Source organism: Peromyscus californicus, unplaced genomic scaffold (assembly GCF_007827085.1).
Source record: "Peromyscus californicus insignis strain IS unplaced genomic scaffold, ASM782708v3 Scaffold_4__1_contigs__length_199733344, whole genome shotgun sequence".
Lineage (NCBI taxonomy): Eukaryota > Metazoa > Chordata > Mammalia > Rodentia > Cricetidae > Peromyscus > Peromyscus californicus.
The window spans coordinates 150,231,191-150,251,367 of NW_026294562.1; the positions used below are offsets into that span (position 1 = coordinate 150,231,191).

General features: G+C 44.4%; 1 pseudogene; it reads right to left on the reverse strand.

Moving 5' to 3' along the window:
- Positions 1–6,278: 6,278 nt before the first annotated feature.
- The window catches only part of LOC128095556 (serum amyloid A-5 protein-like), a 45,008-nt pseudogene continuing 31,109 nt past the window's right edge, over positions 6,279–20,177 (reverse strand).

Sequence of the window (20,177 nt, forward strand, 5' to 3'; positions counted from 1 at the left end):
TGAAATCTTTTCATGGAACCAGTCCACAGCAGCAGCCAGTGCTATTAGATCAACACAGAGAGCTTTGGATGGAGTTCTGAACTGTGCTCTGGACAGAACACTGGGAAAGCAGCCTGTAGAGCACCAAGGACTGTCAGTGATGCTGGCAGGGTTAGCAAGGGAAGGGGGACTAGTGAGATCATGTTACCAGGGAGAGGATCCAGGGAGGCTGGTTCTGGTCACTGAATGAAGGCTGTGCACTGAAAGCCAATCCGAGAGAGGGAGCTAAGGGAATAAATATTCAGACCTCTGGACCGAGGCAACAGCCTCCCTTCTTCACAGTTTGGGGGCTCCTTAGAGTGGTTGATACTCACAGGCCAGCATGACACCCTCCCCAAAGATCAAGTAGACTGTAAGGTGAATCATGGGAATGCCTTGCTGGTTTTCTCCAACAGGGCTCAGTTTACTCTTAAAAGCTGTTAGGAGAGAAGTGTGAAGGTGTCAAGATGTGAAGAAAAGAGAAATGTTGGTTAGCGTGGATAGATATGGATATAACATGTTTTTTGAAATAGCTCTAATAAAAAGTGCTTATAAGCAAGAATTTGTTTTCAGAGATGACACCCACCATGCAAATGTGGGTGTTGTGCTAGGGACATGGCTCAGTGGTGTATTGCTTGCTTTGCACATGTGAGGTCTGAGTGATTTAAAACTATACAAAACAAACAAAACAAAAGACTGTACGTAAGTCCCTTCAGGCAACTCTGCCCTCAGAGATCCTTAAATACAGGACAGTTGGTTCAAGTTTCACCCTAAGGAATGAGAGCCATGTGTCAGAGAGCCACAGTCAACCCATTCCTTCTGTCATGATCATTACCCACCCAAGGAAGGATGCTGTTGCCCAGGAAGAAGGAACAGTCTATGTCAAAGTCCATTTCTCTGAAAGAGATGTGGAGCGTCTGTCTACAGAGAGCCTAAGAGAGTCTGTAGGAGTCATTCAAGGACAAACACCCAGAACATAGCAGCCCTCAGCCAGTGCTATGATTACTCCAGCTCTCTATTTCAGAACTCCATCAGTGTACTTTCTGGAAATTGGTCCACCCCTAGAAAAGATGAAGGGTGGCTTATGGGAATTCTAGGATGGGTGGCTTAGTTTGGAAGAAGGCCATGGGTCACAGCAATCCAGCTCCAGGCAACAAAAACCTGAACATTGTCCCTATGGTACCCTGCCATGCTTATCTCCAAGAGAAATCCCTATTACGAAACACCAGAGAACCTGTCCAGGAGAGGCCTTGACCCTGAGTTCCCATCATAGATCATTTGCAAAGTGGATTTGCAAAGAGCATGGTCCTGAGGTGACGGGTCACTTAGTTCCTTGGGTCCTAAACCTACAGTGACTTCAGCTATGCGCTGAATTGATACTGTGGAAGACATTCAGTGTCCTGGAAAAGGAGAGATAATGAATAAAGGAAAGGGTGGGATGCAACAGGCCTATTTATGTTCACTCACAGCTCCATTGTGAAACTACGGATTTGTGAAATCCTAGGAAACAACCTAGGAAATTGTGCCTCAATAGATCCATGCTTCTGTTCACCTGCCACCTCACAATTTCCTCCACTGGAGGGTTCACCTGCACTCGTACATTGACTAAAGAATGTTGTGGTTGTCCACCAGAGAAGACTACCAGAGACAGGTCTAAGTAGAAAGTCTTTCTTAAAGAAGGAGTGTTGGTGCACACTTTTAATATCAGCACTTGGAAGGCAGACCAGGTGGATCTCAGTAAGGTTGTGGACAACCTAGTCTTCATAGTGAGTTCCAGAGCTATATAGTGAGACCCTTTCTTGATAGTAAGAACCTGTCTCATGAAAAACCAAAAGCCAAGAAAATAAGTCTTTAGTAGCTAGATGGTGACCACATTTGGTGTTTTGGAATCCCATTGAAGCTCCAAACCTTTCTCAGGGTCATCACAAATACCATGTTCTGGGTCAACACACTTCAGTTATTTAACAAGAACAGTAGTTAACTAAAGGCAGAACTGCAGAAACCAAAAGGCAAGGTTAGTACATTTAGAGACTTTCCCAGAACTTTAATGAATTAGGTCTTTGTTTTCGATTTGGTAGATGATGCTGTCAATGTGCTAAGTTTTTATGGCCTGAATGGTGCTTCCATCATGGAGATAGTTGTGCCAAGCTTGGTCTGGGAGCCTGTTACAAGACAGGAATGTGTTCTGAGAGATGCAGATTCTTAGTTACTTTCTATTGCTATAACAAATATTTTAAACAAAGAAACTTCTTGAAGAAAAATTATTTTTAGTTATAATTCCAGAGGAATAAGAATCCATCATTCCTTCTGGCAGAGGTGTGGGTGAGCCAGTCCTAATGTTGTGTGCATGGGAGAGCTGTCCCCATTACTCATCTGTCATATACTGGCAGGGGTTGAGGAAAGATGCCCCCACCTCACACCCATCAACACCTGAGGTTCATGGAACAGATTGCCCTGAGGTCATAATAGTAGGAAGAGCTGTCCCTGTCCCCTCATCAGCTGCAGCACTCAGGAGAGTGGCCCCTATACCTCACCTGGGCAACACAGTAGAGCTGGGCCTGAAGATGTAGGTGTGGGAGAACTGACCCTGAGGACTTGAAGGCTGGAGAACTGGCCTTGGCCATTGTTCCTTGTTGCAAGGGGTGAACTAGTCAGGACAGTGCTGAAGAGCTCCCCCTGGTGGGAAAGACAGGGGAGAGCTGGCAGGCTGACCAACCCTGGAACTACCTAGGCCCAGAACCAGGGTTGGCCAAGCCCAACATCAAGCCCAACAACCACCCCAACGGGGACCGGGGTCGACAATCTGGCAGATGCAGAGCTGCAGGATCTCCAGGAGACAGGGTAGAAACGGATATCCGGGAAGAATCCCAGTGATGGCCCAGTGTCAATGATGTAGCAGAGACCAGGGACCTTGAACCAGACCAACAATTCTTTATGATGAACACCCACATGTAAAAATGTATGGATAAAGGGTTTGCTTCATGACTCACTGTGTCACAATGCAGCTTCCATGACTGGATTTTCACTTTATTCCATTTCCCCCTTTTTTCTCTAAAATTTTATTTTATTTTGTTTTGGTGGGAGAGGGAGATGGGGGGGGGGGTTTGGAGGCATGATGTGAAAGACGTGAAGAATAAAGAAAGTTTTAAAAAATTCCATTGTTCTGGGGAGACATGGCAGCTAGTGGAAGGCATGGCAGTGGGAGGAGACAGCTCAAACCCAAGCAGGAAACAGAGAGAACAAAAAGTGGAATGAGACCTTAGACACTCAACGCCCAGTCCCAGGGACATACTTCTCTGTCCTTCCTCTAGCCTTGTTCTATTGCTAATGTGCAGAAAATGAGAGAGCCTTTGATAGGATTCAGTGTTTTGTGTCCAGGGGTGCCCCAGTGTCTCTGCACCTTGTCACCCCTTGGGGAACGCTGCTGTTGCCACCTTGTCTCACTGGGTTCTCTCCTGACAGAATCCCAACAGAGACAGAAGCCTCTGTGATGTGGATGTCTCCCCTACAAGTCCACATGTTAGAAATTTCATGCCCAGCTTCAGCCAGCAGTGGGTTTTGGAGGTTTAGAGGTAAGTAGGGATCAGAAAAGTTCATAAAGATGGGACCCCATGATGGCTTTAATGTCTTTGTGAGAAGAGGAAGGGACCTGAGCTACCAGACCTGATCTGTCTCTCAGTATGATGTTCTCAGAGGGACTGAGATACAAGACTCTCACCAGGGACCAGATTCCATCCTTGGACTTCCCAGCCTGTAGCATCATGAGGTAAATACATTTCTACATTTTATAAAGTTTCCAGAGGGTAATATTATATACAAAAACAGAAGCACACTAAGATTTACTTACCTAAACTAGATTTATTTCATTGTTTATTTTTATGTGTGCCCATCTGAGATCATGCTATGGTGTCACCCACATTTAGGGAGAAACTTTCCCTCTTCTTCTCTGGAAACTTCCTTAGAGACACATTTAAAACTGTGCCTCACTAAAGTCTGAAACAGGTTCATTTTCTCCTTTGTTATTATTTTATTTTTAATTACATGGATGTGGGAGAACACATGAATGCAGCTTCCCACTGAGGTCAGAGGGGAAGCCAGATCCTCTGGAGCTAGAATCACAGGTGGTTCTGAGCCTCCCAATGTGGTGCTGGGAACCAAACTCAGGTCTTCTGGAAGAGCAACACACTACATTCTTAAGCACTGAGCCATCTCTCCAGACCCCAGCATTTTTTATTGGTGGCCAGTGTATGTGTGGCACACACCACCACACAGCTGTGGAGATCCAAGGGTATCTAGTGGGGTCAGTTCTCCTCTTCCACCTGTGCATGGGCTCTGGGGATCGAACTCAGGCTGTGAGACTTGTGTGCCAGGAATCTTCATCTGCTCATCCATCCAACCTGCTCTTCTTCTTTTTAAAGTAATATTTTTATGAAATCTTTGAGAATTTCACAGAATTTATTTGATCATATCCCCCCCCCAGCTTCTCCCAGATCCACCTCCCACCTCCCTGTGCACCCATCTCCATGCTCTCTCTCTTTTTAAAGTCACCATGTCCCGTTTGTGTCCTCCAAATCTCGGATGTGTGTTCTTCCACCTACCATGGTTCACACCCTCAGAGAAAACTGACTGCCCCCTTCCCTTGAAAGTTACCCCCACCTGTTGTGCCTTCCTATCCCTCCCCTCTGTAGGAATTCTAACTGCAACAGAAATTCAGAGATAACATCCACAAAAGAGATAAAGCATGTGATGTTTGCCTTTCTGAGACCAGGTTAGGTCACTTGGGATGATTGTTTACAGCTCCATCCATTTACCTGAAATGTTTTTGTTTTTGAGGCATTGTCTCAACTATCAAAGGCTGATCTACAACTCTTTATGTATCCACGGAGGACTTTGAACTTCTGATCCTCCTGCCTGCACTTTGTAAGAGACACTAAACCCAATTTATGCAGTGCTTGGAATAGAACCCAGGGTTTCATTCATATTGGTAAGCACTCTACCAACTGATCTATACCCCCAGTACTTTAGAAATTACAATGCTACTATTATTTTAATGTGAGGGATATATATCCATATGTATCCATATCTGCGCATGCGTGTGTGTGTGTGTGTGTGTGTGTGTTTTATTGTGACACAGGGTCTCATTTATCCCAGGCTAGCCTCAACTCTCACTATATAGCCAGCACTGGTCTTGAACCTGGTCTGACAGCCCCTACTTCCCCAGTGCAAGGAATATAAATGTGCTCCATCACCAGGTTTACACAGTTCTAAGGATCCCCTAAAGGTTCATGAAAGCTAAGCAAACACTCTGTCAACTGAGCTATATCCCTGGTCCCCAGTGCAGTGTCTAGGTTAGGATTCCTAAGGTTAAGATAAGGCTTTCTCAAAGTGATGTTCTTCTCTCTATGAAAAGGGGTCATAATGAAAAAGCCTTGAGTCAGACCCATGACATGATGGATAAAGCAGAGTGGCATACCTATACAAAAAAGCCTGGGGAGCTGGAGAGATGGCTCAGAGGTTAAAAGCACTGGCTGCTCTTCCAGAAGTCCTGAGTTCAATTTCCAGCAACCACATGGTGGCTCACAACCATCTATAATGAGATCTGGTGCCCTCTTCTGGCATGCAGGCATATATGCAGACAAAACACTGTATATATAATAAATAAATAAATCTAGAAAGAAACAAACGAAAGAAAGAAAGGAAGGAAGGAAGGAAATAAGGGAGAAAGAAAGAAAGAAAGAAAGGAAGGAAGGAAGGAAGGAAGGAAGGAAGGAAGGAAGAAAGAAAGAAAGAAAGAAAGAAAGAAAGAAAGAAAGAAAGAAAAGAAAGAAAGAAAAAGAGAAGGAGGGAGAGAAAGAGGAAGGGAGGGAAGAAGGGAGAGAAATGTATATTTGAGACAGAGGATCAAAATGGCAGTGGCTGAGGCAGAATTCACCACGGCAATTTTCCCACAGTTGTGTCGCTGTCCATAGAGGCAGAGAAATATCAGACTAATGCAGCGAGAGAAGAGAAATTTCTGGAACAGTAGGCACAGATGGTGGAGGTCACGATATGGAAAGGTCTGAAAACAGTATCTCTGTAACTTCAGGGACTGGAATAGTCACATGAGCCTAAATGGGGAATGGGGCCGTCATCAAGAACTATCTCTCTATGTAACTTCTGAGAACATCAGTCCTAAGCCTAAATACTCTATTCCGGACTATGTTTAGTATTGACCCTTTATACCAAACAGCTTCACCCACTAAAACACAATGACAGGAAACTTCATCTCTTACGAATTTATTATTTGTGCACTGTATGCCCTCCACACCCACAGTGGACACTAAAGTGAAGAACCCCATGTCCTGACCCCGGAGCCCGCAGCACAGCCTCCTGAGGCAGTAAGGAGGATGCTCAGTATTCGTCAGGCAGTCTTGCAGGTCTGTAGTGATTGGGGTCCTTGCCACTGAGGCCCCATCTGTTGGCTTCCTGGTCAGCCATGGTATCTCATGTCCACAGCCCATGAGACTCTGAAAGCCCTCTCTTGCATCACTAGGAGAAGCAGACATGGAGGAGATCTATCACCAAGCTTCATCGCCACAGTTGACACCCTCAATTCTCTCATTTGCATGGAATGGCTTTAGGAGGAAACTAGAAAGGGCCAGGAAAGAGGGCCTGAAACAGTGACCCTGCCAAGCCCAGCAATGCTTAGGCCAGTCTGGCCACCCTACACTGAATGACCATCACCAGACAGGCAGGGATGAGTCACTCCCTGTCTGCATTTGGAAACAGGCCTACCCAGCATGAGCTGAGTGCTGGCTCTGCCCACAGCCCAGGATCCACACTGAGCATGAATGGAGGAAGTAACTGCATGAGCAGGAGGGGGAGGGGCCACAGATTGGCATGACCTTCTCTGGGGCTCATCTGCCCCTGGTCTCCTAGCACAGTCAATACCTTTTAACCAGGCCCAGTGTCCCAACGGTCTATGTTTACCTGATGACTTCAGCAACCCAGTCTCTCCCAGGACCCCCTTGGGCAGCATCATAGTTCCCTCTAGCATGGAAGTATTTGTCTGAATCTTTCCAGTTGGCCTCCTTCATGTCAGAGTAGACTTGTCACATGTCCCCAGCCCCTGGGTGGGAAAGACAACATGAGAGGAAGACAGAGATGGAAAAACTCATGGCTTGAGCCTGTGGTCAGAGCAGCCTGAGACATGGTGGAGAAGAACATTTTCTAACCCTAGTTGGTCTCTCCAGGTTACTACTGAGAGTTCTTAGAAGGTGCTCCTGTGAGAGCTGGTGCCACAACTCCCGCCCCCCATGGGAGAGATGGCCCCGCCTCTGGCAAGGGAGAGCTGGCTCAGATGGCATGGGCTTAGGAGTGCTGGCTCTGACCCTTCCCTAAGGGGGTGGTTCCAGTGGCCCAGACTGACCAGATTATCTACCATCCAGACCCACCTGCCGGGCCTTGGGTTGGCCCACCCTAGTAGCTGCCCCATCTATGACCTGCTAGAGAGCACAAGGGCACTGGACCTTCAGAACAATGACTGCAGGATCTCCATGACTCGGGGCAACAACAGGATGACCAAGAGGAGTTTCAGTGGGGGCCCAGGGTTGATGGTGTACCAGATCAGAAGCCTTGAACCAGACCAATGACTCATTACAATGAATATTTGGTGGGTGGGGCTGACTGGACAAAAGGGGCATACTTCGTGACACACTGCAGCTCCTGATACCACTAGGATGAAGGAGGACGTGTTGAAAGACGGAGGAGTGAGGTGAGTTTTTTTGTTTTGCTTTGTTTTGAATTAATTTGGGGGGAGCATACTGCAGGGGTGATGGTGGGTATGGAGGGACTGGGAGGTGAGAGAGACTCGGGGGCACGATGTGAAATTTCCAAAGAATTGATAAAGAAATGTTTTTAAAAACTAATGAATTAAAAATCCTTAAAAACAAGATGGTCCACCTGTGATGTGTTAGTGTGAGAAACACTGTGCACGTGTGAGCTGCCTCCTTTTACACAATGGGAATGTGGAAAAGAAACACGGGAGCTATCATCACAGAACAGAATTTCTCAGCCTTGGCCCTATTGCTGTGTTGGGCCCCTCGTTTCCAGGGCTGATCTGAGCACTGAATATGTTTCCAGCATCCGGCCCTCCTCCCAACAGCACAATCCCCTAGTAGTCGTCTAACGTATCTTCCCAAATTGAAAATGTCCCGAGCCACTGTCACATTAACCTTAATCCACAATGAGTGTTCAAGAATGAATTTGAGTTTCTGAGGGACTTCCAAATGCGGAAAACACAGGAAAGGGGGAGAAAGGCTGAACATGGGGAGCACTTCTGTACTGATTTCTAAGAAATCCATCTCGACAGTGTGCATGCACATCACTGTAAACAGGCATTTCTAGTCCTTCTAAACAGACCTTGCAGTGGGGTGGATGCTTGAGGAGGCACTAGAGCTACAGTCCTCAGTGGTGGCTGTAGGTTCAATCACATAGGGATTTGCTGAAAGCTGCCATGACAGCCACACCCAAGATCAATTCCTGAGACTCTGGGATTAAGAGGACACAGGCTTCAGTAGCATTGAAGCCTATGGGGGATTTCACAGGCACCTAACAAGTTCACATGGGAGACAGCAAGCAGACACATCAACCAGGCTAGACTGGTCTCAGGCTCAGCCAAGTTCAAACACAGCTCTGCCACCTGCTGTGTTCAGACCATTACAGTCACTAGTACAAGATTTGTATTTGTATGGCACCCTACAAAAACCCAAGAAATTACATACCAAGGCAGTGGGGAAAAGTTTCGAAATGGTTGGCTGAACCCCACAAGCCATACTTCATGCATCAGCCTTACCTCGGTAAGCCTCACCAATAAATGAAAACCAACTGCTGACCCCCAGGGCCAGGGAGCAGAAAATGAGGCCAGTGAGAAGCTTCATCCTGCGGAAATCAAAAGAGAATCTAGGAGTCACACCCAAATTTGTACCTCCTCCTTAAACATCTGTAATCCAGGAAGAGGCTAGTTGTCCATTCCCACTGCAACTCACTAGAATCCCAGTGGGACGCCTAAGTTACCTTGCAACAGGACCTTCTTCAAAATCACAAACCTTCAGTTATGATCCCATCAGCCCTGATCCAAGTCTGTCTGGGAGGACAGCAAGACAGCACTGATGGAGGAAGAGAGACTTCAAGAACAGATTGTCTCCCCCTACAGGAACCCACAATTCACTGAGAGGCATTTCCCACATGTCCCTGCAGCACAGCACAAACTTCACACCGTATATACTTAGAAAACAAAGGTTACTTTAAAAGGAAATCACACTCTGGGACAGAAAGAGCAGAAGTGTTTGTGTAGGTCAGTCCATGGAGTCATCTCTCACCTGAGTCCTGGAGAGTAGGTGATAGTCTGTGTCTGTCAGGGAGAGGATGCTGGTATTTATGTTGAGACTCCCCATTGAGGCCAATGGCATGTGTGCCTGGCTGGGTTCCTGGAGAAAGTCCCACCATGTCATTTCCCATGAAAGACTACAAAGGAATCTCCCTGGACTCCAGGATACTCTTTATTCACAGGTCAGCTTAACCAGAGGACACAGGACAGTTTTGATTTTTTTGATTGCCTGTTGGGTTAGGAAGAGTTCGCTGGGGTAAGGAGGTTCCTTAAGGTGTGCAGAGACAGGTGTCATCTATCCAGCATCTAGCTTTCCTTGCTGTTGGCCTATGGGGAACTTTGGTAGGTAGAGTCAGATGTCTTGAATCTCTGCTCCCTAACAATGCTCCTGTCTGTGATGGGGTGGGGACAGTTTTTCTAATGTTTGATCAGTCAGTCAATGCACATAGCCAGGAAGAGAAGTAACCTGCAAAGGTGGTATATTTGAAGGCTGTCAGAATGATTGAAATGCAATAAAGTTGGTAGATTTCTTATGAGTATTCATTTATTCAGAAGTCATAATGGACATTGCTAATATATAGAAAATTATGATAGTTTGTGATTGAAATTATTATTTTATGTGTCCATGGGTCCCCCACTGTGTGGGAACCTATGAGCCTGAGTTAGAGCAAACCTCACAGACACACCCACTTGCAGCCAGTAGCCTGCAGTCTGGAGAGTCAACCTGGCAGCAGAGTTCAGGAGCTGTGGGGCCTGAGAATTTTCCCCTCTGCAGCAAAGATTACAACATGTTAAGTTTCTCAAACACAATATCCAGAATTAAGACAGTAAACAGCAGAAAGAATTTTAAGCCACAGCTGGTAATCTGTGAATCAGGGAAAAAACCCAGGTGGCTGCAGAGTATGATCCAATTGGTGGACACCATTTCCCACCCATTGAAACCACCTGAATTTAGGGGGTCTTGAACTTTTGGTTATTTGATGATTGGATAATGGCTTGTGGATGTACATTTGTTCAGAATGATGCTGCAGTCCTTTCTTCCTTTCCTTTTTTCTTTCTTTCCTTCTTTCTTTTTTGTCTTTTTTCTTACAAATGTCTGTTATTATTTGTGGAAATGATCATCAAATTACAAGAGTTTTGAAGGGACGGGTGAGGAGACGATGATGTGGACATACTGTGAAGCAGATTCTGATGTGGCTAAAGACCAGAATAGAGAGGTAAGGGGATGGTGCATTGTGAATGGTCAGAAGATGCATAATTGCTGGGGGTTTTTTTCATTGTCAAATTCCAATGCAGAAGCTAAGCTCATGTTAGGAAACTTGGAAGCAGGCACCCAGTAGGATGGATTAGTGGGGAAAATGAATGGCACAAAGGCCAGATATGTTTGATATGAGAGGAATTGTTTTTGAAGATGTCAAGATTCCTATGAGTACATTTGAATGGGTGAGGGTGCTGATTCACAACTGCAGGGAGAGGTTTTGCTAGAACCAGTCTACAGCAGCAGCCAATGCTGTTGATCCAGCACAGAGAGCTTTGGATGGACCATAAATCATGCTCTGGCAGAACACTAGGAAAGCTGCATGTAGAGCACCAAGGACTGTCAGTGATGCTGGCATGGTTAGCATGGTAAGGTGGACTAGTGAGATCTTGTTCGCAGAGGGAAGATCCTGGGAGGCTGGTTCTGGTCACTGAATGAAGGCTGTGCACTGAAAGCCAATCCAAGCGAGGGAGCCTAGGAATGGAATATTCAGAACTCTAGACAGAGGCAGCAGCCTCCCCTCTTCGCTAGTTGGGGGCTCTGTGGAGTGGCTGATACCCAGAAGCCAGGATGACACTCTCTCCTAAAGACCAAGTAGACTGTAAGGTGAATCATGGGGATGTCTTGCTGGTTTTTCCCAACAGGCTTCAATCTATTGAGAAAAGAGGAAGAAGAGAGATGAGAGAGAGGGAGGAAGAGGGAGAGAGGGAGAGGAAGAGAGAGATAGAAAGGGAGGGAGACAGAGAAGGAGAGAGAAAGGGAGAGACAGAGGGAGAGAGAGAGAAAGAGAGTGGGGGAGGGAATGGAGGGTCAAGAGTGAAAAAAAACTAAAAAGTCTGACTAGTAGGAATAGATATGTCTATAATATATTTTTGAGGCATTCTCATAAAAAGTGCTTATAAACAAGATTTTCTTTTTAGAGATAACATACAGCACGAAAAAGTGAATGTGGGGCTAGGAATGTGGCTCATTGGTATAGTACTTGCTCGCATGTGTGAAGTCCTGAGTAGTTTGAAACAATACAATGTAAACAAAACGAAAGCACACACATTAGGAATTGCAGACTAATTCTGAACTTGGAAAACCTTAAATACAGGACAGAGGGTTCGAGTTTCACCCGAAGGAATGGGATCCATGTATCAGAGAGCCACAGTCAGCCCATTCCTTCTGTCATGAGCAGGACCCCTTCTGGGAAGAATGCTGTTACACAGGAAGAAGAAACCATCTATGTCCAAATCCATTTCTCTGAAAGAGCCTGCAGAGAGTCTACAGAGAGCCTAAGAGTCTGTAGGAGTCATTCAAGGACCAGCACCCAGAACATAGCAGCCCTCAACCAGCACTCTGCCTACTCCAGCTCTACCTCAGAACTCCCTAAGAAGACTTTCTGGAAATTGGCCCATCCATTATAAAAATGAATGGTGGCTAACAGGAATTCTAGGGTGGGTGGCTTAGTTTGGAAAAGGGCCATGGGTCACAGCAATCCAGCTTCAGACAAAAACCCGGACATTGTCCCTTTGGTACCCTGCCATGCTTCTCCGTATGTGAAAGCCCTGTTACAAAACACCAGAGGATCTGTCCAGGAGAGGCCTTGAACCTGAGTTCCCATCATAGATCTTAAAATCCAGCACCTTGGGCTTGGAAACAACATGGTCCGGAGGAGAAGAGTCACCTTGGGTTCCAGGACCTAGAGTGACTTCAGCTATGCCCCATAGTGAAACTGGGAGACCCTCAAAGTCCTGGTGTAGAGGGGATAGTGTCTAAGAAAAAGTGTAGGATGGAGTGGCCCCAGTGATGTTCAGTAGCATTTCTGCTGTTTTCACAGCCAAGAAAGTGTGCATCCAGGGGTCCATGCCTCTGTACTCCTGGGCCTTCTGAATTTGCACCAGTGGCTTGTTCACTTACATGCATGCACTGCTTAAAGACCTGGATATGCTCTGAGAGATGCAGAATCTTAGTTACCCTTCTATTGCCAAGACAAAAATACCATAACTTAGAAACTTACAAAAGAATGGTTTTGTACTTATGGTTTCAGAGGAATAAGAATCCATCATGTCAGGGAGACATGGCAGGAAGTGACAGGAAGTTCAAAGGCAGGCAGGAAGCAGAGAGTAAACAGCAAATAAGATATAAAAACTCAAAAATCCAGTGACATACGTTCTCTAGTAAGGCTCCAACTCTCAAAGGACCCACAAATGTCCCAACAGCTATACCAACTGGGGACTGAGAGATCAAATCCCATATCATTTGGGAGACATTTCTCATCCAGATCACCAATATGGTTAAGGTGACCAGGTCATTGTGTGCACATGCACCTGCACACAGCTAGACAATACAGGCTAATTCACCCATGTTGTCTCCAAGTACAACAAAGAAAGAGTGAGTATCAGGTGCATGAGGCTGTTGCTGCACAACAGGGAACACTCTTGTACACTAACGTGGTTAACCAAAAGAAGTGCGTTGGAGTAAGTACAAACCAGGAATGGAGAGATTCTTTACCACCATCAAAGCCTGTATAGAATTCTGTGTGCTGCGGTTTCATGTGAATGGCAGCACAGTAGTTTTCCATACAGCAGTGCCATCCACATGTGAGCAGTACCCTGGTATATGGCGATCCCAAGGCTATGGTGTCAGCAACAGGAGTTCTTCTGCTCCATTATACTTTCATGGGTGTCAGTGACTAAAGTGTTGGGTTTTATCCCATGGCTGTTTAATCACAGGACAAGGATTCACTGGTCTTTTATTTAACAGTCACTGAAGTAGATGTTGGACAGACAGTGAAGGCCAAGTCCAGGCTATGATTTCATGAATGTGAGACTTATAATGAGGGGATGGTGATGTTTGCTTAAGACAACTCTCCTAGGTATTTAATAACAAAATGGGTAATAAATAGAAAAATATATGAAGGAGTGTATATATAAAAGTTCAGTTAAGGAACTATTAATGTAGATGATACATTCAGCCTAAGGCTGCTATCTCCCATGAAGAAAAACCAAGAAATAAAATAACTGAATGAGCAGGGGCTTAGCAGTCAAGTCCACTGTCCATTTCCTTCCCCCTTCTTGGCAGCAGGCAGCCCATTACAGCCATGAGGGACAGAGGGAAGGGTGTCCCTCTTGAGCCTCTTCTCACAAGCCAGTCACACGTGTGCTGTTCTAAAGGACGTGGTGAAGGGAATAGACTCCAAGCTCTGTTGAGATGTGTCCCTTCCAAAGCTGGCACCCACAGTGAAGGGTAAATCCTTTTGACCTGGTGAGTGAGAAGTACCCAGGAGCATCAGAAGGAACCAGCAGGCCCTGTGTGCACAACTCTGCACTTCTCTCTTCTCTACAGTCTTCCTGCCTTCTGCAGCCTGCTGGGCTTCGTATGATGGAAAGAATCAGGGCAAAGGACACCACAGAGAGAGGGAGGATTCAGTCTCCACCCTACTGTCTGCAACAGTGACTGGAATCTGGAGTCTACCTGCAGTGTGGGCCAGCAGATAACTGCGTCCTATACACAAATTGCTGGTACTCTCCTCTGAGAACATTTGTGAAAGGGACAGTGCGTTACAGAGTGCTCAAACCAAATTGTTCTATGAAACCATAAAAATTGGTTCAAATAAAAAATCATTTCTAGACATAATTTTTTTTTTTGGTTCTTTCAAGACAGGGTTTCTCTGTGTAGCCTTGGCTGTCCTGGAACTTGCACTGTAGGACAGACTGGCCTTGAACTCACAGAGATCCACCAACTCCCTCTACCTCCTGATGCTTTGATTAAATGTGTTCACCACCAGTGCCAGGCTACAGATACAATTTATCAAGTCATTTTGAAGCTTTGTTAAAAGTCAAAGGATCAAGAATAACTCCATCCTATGCACCCGAACTAAACTTTCTGTTCCTGGAGCCAGGCACCCACCTAGGCTGGAGAAATGGCTCAGCAGTTAAGAGCACTGGCTGCTGTTCCGAGGATTTGGGTTCAGTTAGCAGCACTCAGATGGTGGGTCACAACCATCTCTCCCTCCAGTTCCAGGGCATCTGACACCCTCTTCTGGCCCAGAAGCACTAGGCATTCATGTGGTACACAGACATACATGAATGAGGCATATTTTAACTTTTGGAATTTATCATGCACAGTTGTTGTATCATTGAGAGAAAATGGAATTAGCCCCTCCCTCTCCGTGTTAGTGTGGATTGCACACAAAACATTCATCAGTGAGTTCATTGGTCAGTAATTAGGTAGTTGGTATTTTAGTCATTTTATTTATTTTTATTAATTTTTTCATTTATTTTACATACCAACCACAGTTTCCCCTTCCTCCTCTCCTCCCGTTCCAAACCCCCAGCCTCCCATCTACCCCCTCCCCATCCACCCCTCCTCTATCTCCATTCAGAAAGAGGTAGGTCTCCCTTGGGCGTGAATAAACATCAAGTTGAGGGAGGACCAAGGTCTTCTCAAAGCATCAAGGCTGGATGAAGTAATCCCAGCATGGGGAACAGTTTCCCAAAAGCCAGCTAAGCACCAGGGACAGGTCATGATCTCACTGCTAGGAGCCTCCTCACAAACAGACCAAGCCACACAACTGTCACACACATGCAGAGGACCTAGGTCGGTCCCATGCAGGCTCCCTAACTGTTGGTCCAGAGTCCATGAGCTCCCACAAGCTCTGGTCAGCTGTCTCTGTGGGTTCCCCCCTCATGACCTTAACCCCCCTGGCTCATATAATCCCTCCTCCCTTTCTTCAGCAGTACTCCAGGAGCTCAGCCCAGTACTTGGCTGTGGATCTCTTCATCTGCTTCCATCAATTACTGGATAAAAGCTCTCTGATGACAATTAGGGTAGTTAGTCATTTTATTATATAAAAATCCTTGGTGGATTGTTGAATGTATTTTCAAGTCATTCTGATATTTGTAAAAATTGATTCTGATAATATTTGTAAAAATTTACTAGAGATTATTTTTAAAGATTTGTTTTTATTATTTAATATGTACGTATGTATGTCTGTGTGAGTTTATGTACATCATACACATGCAGGAGCCTGCTGAGACAGGAGAGTGCTGATACCCTGAAACTGAATTATGGGCAGTTGTGAGATCCCTAACATGGATGCTGGGAACCAAACTCAGGTCCTCTGAAATGGCAGCAAATGCTCTTAACTGTTGGGCCATCATTGCAGCCTGAGATTATTATTATTTTATCTTGTGAAATAGTGAAAATGATTGGTATTCAAAAAGTTGCTATGGCTGATCATAAAACCATTTTTTCCCAACAATCACCAGGGATAATTTAAATCCAGACACTGAGGGTGGCCTGCTTTGTGTCGTGTGCTTATTTATTGGTCTCTGCAATGTAAACACCACGAGGCTGGACCTTTCAGTACAGGGACTGTGTTAGCCCAGTGTACCAGTTCTGCAAGTCCCACCAGGACAAACGTGGTGAGGAGTGGCTGCTGACCACCCTCCAGGTGGTGTGACAAACACCACATACATGCAGGGACAGTACAGACCCAACTTCTGCTGTCACTCTGAAGTTACAATGTGGGAGAATGTGAATGTAATTGGACACATAAGCCAATGGGAAAATGTTTTGAAGAATTTCTGTAGGCATTTAAAGGGATCATAAGTGTGTCTTTTATCTAAAGAATAGTGATAAGTTATTCCACTGTGCAATTACCTCATCTGAGGAACTGTGATGAGGACCCTCAACCTTGTGCACATGAACAGCATGAGTAGTTTATCTTGTCCTAACCAGCATATCCAGATAAATGTTTTGGGTTCAGTGGGGAATACAGGTCAGCAATGAGTCTAAGAGGGTACCAGTACTCAAAGACCATGAGCACAGAGTGAGAACCTAAGATCTAGACCATAGGTGACAGGGGCAGAGATGGTACAGTGTTCAGGACCAGGAAGGGAGAACCCAACGGTCTGCAGAAAAAGTGGGGGTAGGTTATTATACCTCAGAAAAGTCCAGATTTCTTTAGTATGGAATAAAGTGGACCAGCATGTGTGTTTGCTATGAAACAGCACAAAGAGGAAGACTAACAAGAGTGTCCTTGGACTTCCATTCTCCTAGTGACCTAGGAATGCAAAATTAAAATGTTCTCTGCTTTAGTTTCCTTTGTTTTGCTTTGCTTGTTTGAAGGAGGGTCTTTTGTGTTGTCCAGAATGACATATTAAAATTTCATAATCCTCCTGCCTCAGCATCCTGTGCCAGTGGACCAATAACTACGCTTCTCTGTATGCAATAAGGACATTGTTAAAATGTCCCCCAGTTTGCAGGAAAAATGAAGAACAGTGACTCACTTCTTTTTGTTTTGTTTTTAACTTAGAAATATCATTAATTCTGCTTGGGAGCATCCTGAAGTTGGAAGTACAGTTGAAACTTTGGCCTGACAGAATCTATCTATGAATGTCAATTAATACATGAAAGCAAATCACATTAAAGGTGAGCTAGAACAAAGACTGGAAACAATTAGTCATTTGCCACTTGGTCTTTGTAAGGGCTCTCTGTGTTTGACTTAACCTCAATTGCTATCAAAAGAGAACAGATCACCTTAAAAATAATTGATTTACAAGGAAGTTTAGCCCTATCATTTCTCTGAACAGCTAGCCTAAAATAGATTTCTTTGGCTTCCAGTCAGCATTGATGTAAATGTGAAGTAGTTATCCTAAACCTTGGTTGATCTCAACATATACCACAGAATGCTGAGGTAACCACAGTCCTTACCTACTTCTATTCTACTTGGATCCAGAACACTGTATTCAAATTTTACTATGTCAAATTTCATATTTTTGTGCTAAGTTTTACTTTTGCTCATCCAAGTATATTTACTACAAATCTGTTGCCTTTTAAACAGTGACATTTAGAAATAAATTTCAAAAAACTCTAAAATATAAGTATATACACATATATAAATCAAAAAAGAAAGCTGTGTGTGGTGGCGCACACCTTTAATCCCAACACTTGGGAGGCAGAGGCGGGTGGATCTCTGTGAGTTCGAGGCCATCCTGGGCTACAGAGTGAGTTCCAGGACAGGCGCCAATATTGCACAGAGAAACCCCGTCTCGAAAAACCAAAAAAAAGAAATATCTTTAGTAATTATGTAGTGCATTCTGCCCAAGACAGGATGGGGGGGACATCTGTTAGGAAATTATTCATCTGAAACTAGAAAACATACCCAGTGATTATTTATTTTAAGTCACCTTAACTTCAATTACTTAGCTATTTTTACCGAGCACACAAAGTCAAATGTCATGTAGCTGCCACAACTGATCTTAATTTTGTCCTTAAGTTCCACGAAAATCAAATGTTAAAATGTTAAAATGTCTGTGTGTTTTTGCTCTTCAGGCAGCCCCTGTTGTGGTTTGAGTAACAAGCTTTCTCCAAAAGCTCAAATGTTGGAACCATGGACCTCAGAGTGTTGTGCCCAGGTTGCAAGACCCCCAAGCAAGACCACCATAGAGCCATTATCCGATGTAAGCAAACAGAGGTTTTTATTAACAAAACAAGCAAGCTTGGTCCACCATCCAGCATCCGACACAGCGGGTGGAGGAGAACGGCCCTGAGCACTCACTTTAAGGGGTTTATAGAGGAAAAGTTTACATGCAGAGAATTACATATCATGGGATTGGATGGGGGGCTAGGGGGTGAGGCAGTTCTTTGAAGTTACTGGCTGAACTATAAGCATGAGGTTACTTATTGCTAACAGGATTCAGGGTATCTACAGAGACATAAATTTTTTACTCCCTATGTCCTGCTTTTGTTGAACCCAGGATATATAAATTCAGATTTATTGTTCCAGTCCTACTCTCCTCTGAGGTCAACTTCTGTTCAGTTGAATCCATTACTCCCCATATCTTGTTTTGCCAAGTCCAGGATACATAGATTTATTGTTCCAGCCCTACGTTCAATTTCTGATCGCTTCTAAAGCTGCTGGTCAGTTTGGAAGAGGGGAGGGGGAAGCATCTCTAAAGATGGCTACTGAGTTTTCCCTTTCAAGAGCTGGTGATGTTGAAAAGTGTTGATTATGCCATGCTGGTATTAACTCATCAAGGGGTTAATTAACCTCCATGAACTCATACTGATCCTGTTGCTAGGATTAGGGTTCTTATTTAAAAGGCAGATGCTGTCTTTTGCAGAAGATTTAATGTTGGCCTGTATGACAGCAGAGGACTCACCAAGGAAGCCATGAAGATCACTGGAGCCTAGTGCAACTATCCAGCTAGTGGGTTAAGTCTCTGCCATTTTCTCAATACAGAGGCCAGTTGGATTATACTTCCTGCTATAATTTATTCTCCCCAGATCTCTGATAATATTGACTTACTAACTGTAGTTTTAACAGGGCAAACACATCAGCTCCTTCCCCATGGCTGCAGTGGCATTGTTAACTCATTTAAACCATGCCTCAGGCCTCTCTTTTCTAGAGCTACTGGACCTCTTGCTGAGAAAGGCAAACACAGTTTACCCTGCTGACCTGCTTCACTTCTAAAGAGATAAACTCACAAAACAGGTTTCAAAGTAACTTTTTACTAGTTCTTTATTTAAAGGAATTGCTTTACAATGACTGCTCTCAGTAATCAGCTATTTGTGTGTCATGGTTAGTGATTGGATGAGAAGAAAAGGTTTCAAGCTTAAGTAAGTAAAAGAAGGAGGGTAGCAAAACCCACCTTGAACAATAAAAACACTGCTGGGTGTGTCAGCATCCTGGAATTTGGGTTCCACTGCAGAGTTAGAGAAATCAAACAGCATGGTCTGGCATCATCCCTGGCACACTGACAGAGTAGAGTCACCGTGTTACAGAAAGCCCTTAATTAGAATGTCTCCCATAGATGAGTGAATCGAAAGCCTAGTCTAAAGAGTTCATAGAGAGCAACGGAAAAGGAGGTGGGAAATGGACGTTGGGAAATGTGAGCAGAACTGGAGCCTGGGAAGATGTGTGGGAACCAGGAGTCAGCAGAGAACCTTTTCCAAATAACAAAGAAACCAGAGCATGCATGTATAAGGATGTGAATATTCACCACAAGGCAACATGAGATGTATTTTCCTGACCAGTGGACAGTAGGAAATGTGATGACTGAGTAAGTAGAAGCATGAGATGCTAACACAGTTGGAATGTCTGCACTTGGAGGATGATATGCACAGTGGAGAGAGGCAGAGCAATGAAAGAGTGTATGTTGCAGTTACTTTTGCTCTTCATATGAGTTTCTTCGTTTCCTATGAGACATAGTAGAAAGCATTTAATTTTCAGCGTACCTTTTAAAATGTTTTTACTTATTTTAAAAGATGTTCTTCTATGATAATGCCTGTTATAAAGTGGTTATACATAAATATTTCATGAAATAGAAAATAATTAAATTAAAAATAAAGGGAAAGACTACCATAAAATCAGGCAAGCTTTGCCAAATTAACCAAAATAATAAAATCCATAGGGTGGGGTTGCAAAAAGACTAAATTAATAGTACATGTGTTAAGTGCTCACAAAATTATTTGCATGTGGGAATTATTCTAAATTTCTGTTTTTTATTAGCAGTGACGAATGTAATGAAATGAAAAGAACTA